This window comes from Peromyscus maniculatus, chromosome 17 (genome assembly GCF_049852395.1).
Source record: "Peromyscus maniculatus bairdii isolate BWxNUB_F1_BW_parent chromosome 17, HU_Pman_BW_mat_3.1, whole genome shotgun sequence".
NCBI classification, from domain to species: Eukaryota; Metazoa; Chordata; class Mammalia; order Rodentia; family Cricetidae; genus Peromyscus; species Peromyscus maniculatus.
The window spans coordinates 42175655-42181483 of record NC_134868.1 but is presented as its reverse complement, the minus strand read 5'-3'; the positions used below and the strand labels follow the sequence as shown (position 1 = coordinate 42181483).

Here is a 5829-nt window from a genome sequence, read left to right as displayed (position 1 = left end):
ACAGAAAGTCTCTGTGGAGGTAGATTGACAATAAGTGTATTCCATTACCATATGTTATGACCTGACCTTTTCAACAACTGTGTGGGAGTCTATCGGAGTCCAGCTCCAACCTGCTCCTTTCGAAAGAATCCACCTTTCAGAGGGTTCTTGGGTGGAGGAGAGAGGAATGAGGAAATATTAGGTAGAAAGATAGACCTAGATAACGAGGAGAAAGACAGAGACACAGGATAGCTTTGGGAGGGCCCTGGGTCAATACCCAGCTGCCCAGAGCTTTATTCAAAAGGCTTTTTATAATATGCCAAGAGGAGAGGCAAAAGACCTCCCCCTTGGAAGATCAAGGCACATGCTTCGGCCAAGTGTAGACCCTTCCAAACACCTGATAAACACACCCATGGCCAAATCATCTCCTTATGCAGCCCTGCTGGCCAAAGCAACTCAGATTCTCTGACGTTGAGTAAGGTCTCACTAGGAAGCCTCACACACAGGGACACCCAAACATCAGCTTTTAAGGACTTTTTCCATGATCTAACTTCGATAAGGAGAACATCCATTCTGCCCCTCCAGAGTAAAGGCAGCCTTCTCTGGCTGCAAGCAATGGCAGAACTGTGAGACAGAGAAATGGACACCAGGAGCTGGTGCATCCTGTCATTTTAGTGCTTAACCCTTAGTTTCATTTTCCTATCATTAGTAAGGCAGTTGCCCTGCTCACTATCACATCAGAAGACAGCAAATGCCAGGTGCTGTTGCTGTAAAGAAACACATTTTCAGCAAGGACTTAAAAGTCCTTCACAGGCTTCCCATCACTCTTGTTTCCAGCTTTACCCTTCATCTCTGCTTTCAGAGCCACCTGAGACCTGCATCCCCTAGGCTTTCTGTGGCTCTTGCAGCAGGAATCATCTGCCCATTGTCTTGGCACTCTCCAGGTTCTTCATGTCCAGTTTCTCTGCTCCATAACTCAGTGTTTACATTTTGACAGTGTTGCCGGATTAACTTTGTTTTTTCTCTCACATTAGTTTTATCCATATGGATTTAAATCATTCTCCCCAAGAAGCAGGGATACCCAAGGTGGGAACAGATGTTCTATTTGCCATGTTTAACAGAAATTCCAATGCATCCATCCAGGTCCTGGCAGGAAGCATATAGTATATTCAAGCAGGATAACTGAAGCAATTGTAATGAAGAGTCTATTCAGAAAGCTATACACAAGGATGAAATAACACCCAGGCTAATGAGCAGCATGGAGCCGTTACCACACCTAAGAGTAATGAACAGAAAAGAACCCACTGAAAACATTTCATGGGAAGAGCTTTTGGACAGAACACATGACCCTATAGTATCTTATCTCAATAGCAGCAATATTTCACTTCTTCCTATATCTATCCTCCCCATGATACAGTTTTATTATGTTTCATTGAAAGCTTGAATCTATGTTGGCTACTTTCTCCATCTTAAGAATAACTGTGTCTTGTACTAGACAATTGAAATGTAGTAGATGTGAGGATGAAGCTGCCACATTCCTCCTGAATACTTGCTCAGACTCCATGAGACTAACCCTGAGTTAGCAGCTTGCTGGACATCAAAAGACATCTGCCCTGTTGCCTTAGCTAACAACCAGCCAACAGCAAGATTCTGAAGAGGAATCATCCTTAACCAGCCAGTCACCCAGTCATCCTAAAAACATGCTGAAGCTTCAGAAGTGACAACCAGCAGGACTCAGAGCAGCTCTTATGTTTCTGAAAAAATAAAAAGTGGCCAGAGAATATGGAAGGGAAGATTGCTTACCTCACAGTGGACAGGAATCACAGCTAACTGGTAATAGGAAAGGAGCCAGACCAATACCCATCCCCCAGGACATGTCTCCAGTGACCTGCTTTCTCCAACCCTGCCCTATCTTCCACAGTTCTCTCACACTTGGAATCTTCCCAAACATAGAATTCATGATGAATTTGATGGGTTAAGACTTTTATTTTTTTATTTTATTTTTTATTTATTTATTTATTTATTTATTTTGGTTTTTCGAGACAGGGTTTCTCTGTGTAGCTTTGCGCCTTTCCTGGAACTCACTTGGTAGCCCAGGCTGGCCTCGAACTCACAGAGATCCGCCTGGCTCTGTCTCCCGAGTGCTGGGATTAAAGGCGTGCGCCACCACCGCCCGGCGGGTTAAGACTTTTATTAGTCCAGAGTCCTCACTATCTAACCATCTAGGGGAAAACCATCATGAACATACCCACATATCCGATGAAGTACTTCACTAATCCAGAAGTACGTCTCCATCCAATCAAGATGATCATCATGACTACCCCACAGAAAGATGGTGTTATCCCAAGTACAGTAATACTCATGTGAGTTTCTCACACAGGCTCAAACCAAAGTTAGCACCTTGCAATGTCTTCTCTCTCTCCTCTCCTCTCCTCTCCTCTCCTCTCCTCTCCTCTCCTCTCCTCTCCTCTCCTCTCCTCTCCTCTCCTCTCCTCTCCTCTCCTCTCCTCTCCTCTCCTCTCCTCTTCTCTCTCTCTCTCTCTCTCTCTCTCTCTCTCTCTCTCTCTCTCTCTCTCTCTCTCTCTCCCTTTTCCCAGAACTGAGGACTGAACCCACTGAGCTAAATCCCCAACCCCCAATGTCTTCTCAACACACATGAATGAACAGTGTTAGATATATGCCCAAGTTCAAAGAAGGTCAAAATGTTAAAATATTATCATGGGTCTCAATTAAGCAGATATGTAACTAATCTAAACAAAATTCAAATAAATAGAATTGTATTGTACTTGGCATTTAAAGAGAGACCTTGCATGGTAATGTTAGTCAGTTTAGATATTTAAATGGCTAAAAATAATACAAAGTAAAATAGCAGGAATTAAATGAAATTTTCTCTCACACACATATATGAAAGCTAGATGTGGGCAATTCAGAGCCACAAAGACCACTCCACCCAGGTTTTATTGTAATGTTTTGTTTAGCATGTGTTCTCTATCATAGGCCCATAGAATGACTCACATCTGCACACTTGCAAGAAAGTTGCTGAGAAAAAAAATAGATCTCTTCTCCATTTAACTCACATGTACTTTTTCTACTTTCATGCTACTGTCTAGAACTTAGCAACATGACGCTTCTTAACTCTAGTAATAAGAATCAGTGCTGGGGCGGGAACAACGGCTCCATGCTCACCGCGGCCGTGCTGGCCAACAGGCTGCGCCTGACCTGGCCCACGCGCACGGGTCGCAAGGAAGCAAACTAATACGGCTCGCTGACCCAGGCGGGCACCGTGAACCTGGGTCTAGACGGGAACGGCCGCGAGGTGTTTGTGCCCTTCAGCGCACTGCTGCCCATGGTGGCCCCCAACGACCTGGTGTTTGACGGCTGGGATATCTCGTCACTGAACCTGACCGAGGCGATGCGGCGCGCGCAGGTCCTGGACTGCGGTCTACAGGAGCAGCTGTGGCCCCACATGGAGAGCCTGCGTCCGCGGCCCTCTGTCTACATCCCGGAGTTCATCACTGCCAACCAGACAGCACGTGCAGACAACCTCATCCCTGGCACACGCGCGCAGCAGGTGGAGCAGATCTAAAAGGACATTCGAGACTTCCGGTCCAGCGCGGGATTGAACAAGGTCATTGTGCTGTGAACCGCCAACACGGAGCATTTCTGCGAGGTGGTCGCAGGTCGCAACGACACAGCCAAAAACTTGCTACGCACTATCCAGCTTGGTCTGGAGGTGTCACCGTCCACACTTTTTGCTGTGGCCAGCATCCTGGAGGGCTGCGCCTTCCTCAACGGGTCCCCACAGAACACACTGGTGCCCGGTGCCCTGGAGCTGTCTTCCCAGCGCCATGTGTTCGTGGGTGGGGATGATTTCAAGTCTGGTCAGACGAAGGTCAAGTCCGTTCTGGTGGATTTCCTCATCGGCTCTGGCCTCAAGACCATGTCCATCGTGAGCTATTACCACCTGGGCAACAACGACGGGCAGAACCTGTCAGCTCCGCTGCAGTTCCGCTCCAAGGAAGTGTCCAAGAGCAGTGTGGTGGACGACATGGTCCAGAGCAACCGTGTGCTCTACGCACTTGGAGAGGAGCCAGACCACTGCGTGGTGATCAAATACGTGCCCTACGTGGGTGACAGCAAGCGTGCCCTGGATGAGTACACCTCAGAGCTGATGCTGGGTGGAACCAACACCCTGGTGCTCCATAACACCTGTGAGAACTCGCTCCTGGCGGCGCCCATCATGCTGGACCTAGTGCTGCTCACTGAGCTCTGTCAGCACGTGAACTTCTGCACCGACCTGGACCCTGAGCCTCAGGGCTTCCACCCGGTGCTGTCTCTGCTCAGCTTCCTCTTTAAGGCACCGCTGGTGCCCCCGGGCAGCCCAGTGGTGAACGCACTCTTCCGTCAGCGCAGCTGCATCGAGAACATTCTCAGAACCTGTGTGGGGCTTCCACCCCAGAACCACATGCTCTTAGAGCACAAGATGGAGCGCCCAGGCCCGGCCATCAAGCCAGGAGAGATTGCAGCCACCAGTCCACTGCCACACAAGAAAGAGTCCACACCTGCTGCCACCAATGGCTGTACCGGTGATGCCAACGGGCATGCCCAGGCACCGACTTCAGAGGTGTCCACTGCTTAAATTGAGTGATCCTTTCATCCCCAACCCTTCTCTACTGTCCCCAAGACCTTGCCAATGAAATAAAGGGTCCCCATCAGGCAAAAAAATAAATAAATAAATAAATAAATAAATAAATAAAAATGAGTAACAAAAACTTCATTCCATTAGACTGCATAACCAATTAAAACAACAACACATAATAGTGAACCACCAATAAATAGTCTGTACCTCAGCTTGTATCAGCTAATATTAATTACTTGGCTAAAACCCAACTTCTAAAGTCATGTTTATAATTAATCCCTAGCCCACCTGTCAGCCTATATATACCAAGTCACCACTAAAGTATTGACTGATGAGCAGACTAATGATACTGAGGCTATGAACATCTTCAATTATCAAAGATTCATTTTTCATAATACCCCTAAAGCAAAAAGGGCAAGAATGGCTTTAATTTGCTTTGTTTTGATAGGATAATTCAACAAGAAAGACTCTTCTATTTAACCCATTGTACACACAAGAAATAATTTTAGCTGCAAGTTCCAGAACACTGACTTAAACTTTGTAGAAACTGATGTCTCTCACACGTAAAACCTTAGCAATGGATAGTTAGGATACAGGCATGGTTTTATGAAGACCCGTGATCCCAGGTACCTGTTGATCAGAAAATGTGCTAGAAATCTGTGTTTTCAGAAGTGACTTCAGTAAGTTGTTCTGGGGCTGTTAATCTGCAGAAAAAAGGGAACAGGGGTGCTGAGCTGCTCCAAAGGTACCAGGAGAGCAAGATTTATTAATCCATTTATCACCAAATTTGTTTTCCTAGGAGCACAGAAATCTCTTTTCCCAGAAGAATTCTAGCACGGCCTTAAGAGATCAAGTACAAACACTGCATTGCCCCTGGGTGCTATTTACCCTCGGTTAAAGCACTGGCCTCCAAACCACACTCTAAGAGGCACTCCTTTAAAAATAAAAGTACAGTTGTTTAACCCCAGCTCATGGAAAGGTCTATTGAACAGCATCCCCTTCAATGCAGACTTACTGAGTCCTGCATTTTACGGAGGATATGCTGGGTGGAGGGAGATGGCAAGCTGGAGGTGTACAGTGACAGGAAGCAAGCGGGAAGATTGTAATGTAAAATTTATTTTCTGTGCCGCAATGAAGAGTGCTTAAGATAATCGCTTAGAAACCAGACCCCTTGTGTCCCTGGAACCTCTTCTTTGCGCTGGCAGGGCATC

At 46.6% G+C, this 5829-nt stretch overlaps 1 pseudogene; it reads left to right on the top strand.

Annotated features, from left to right (window-relative positions):
* Positions 1 to 3148: 3148 nt before the first annotated feature.
* LOC102923273 (inositol-3-phosphate synthase 1 pseudogene) lies at positions 3149 to 4618 on the top strand (annotated as a pseudogene).
* Positions 4619 to 5829: the final 1211 nt, after the last annotated feature.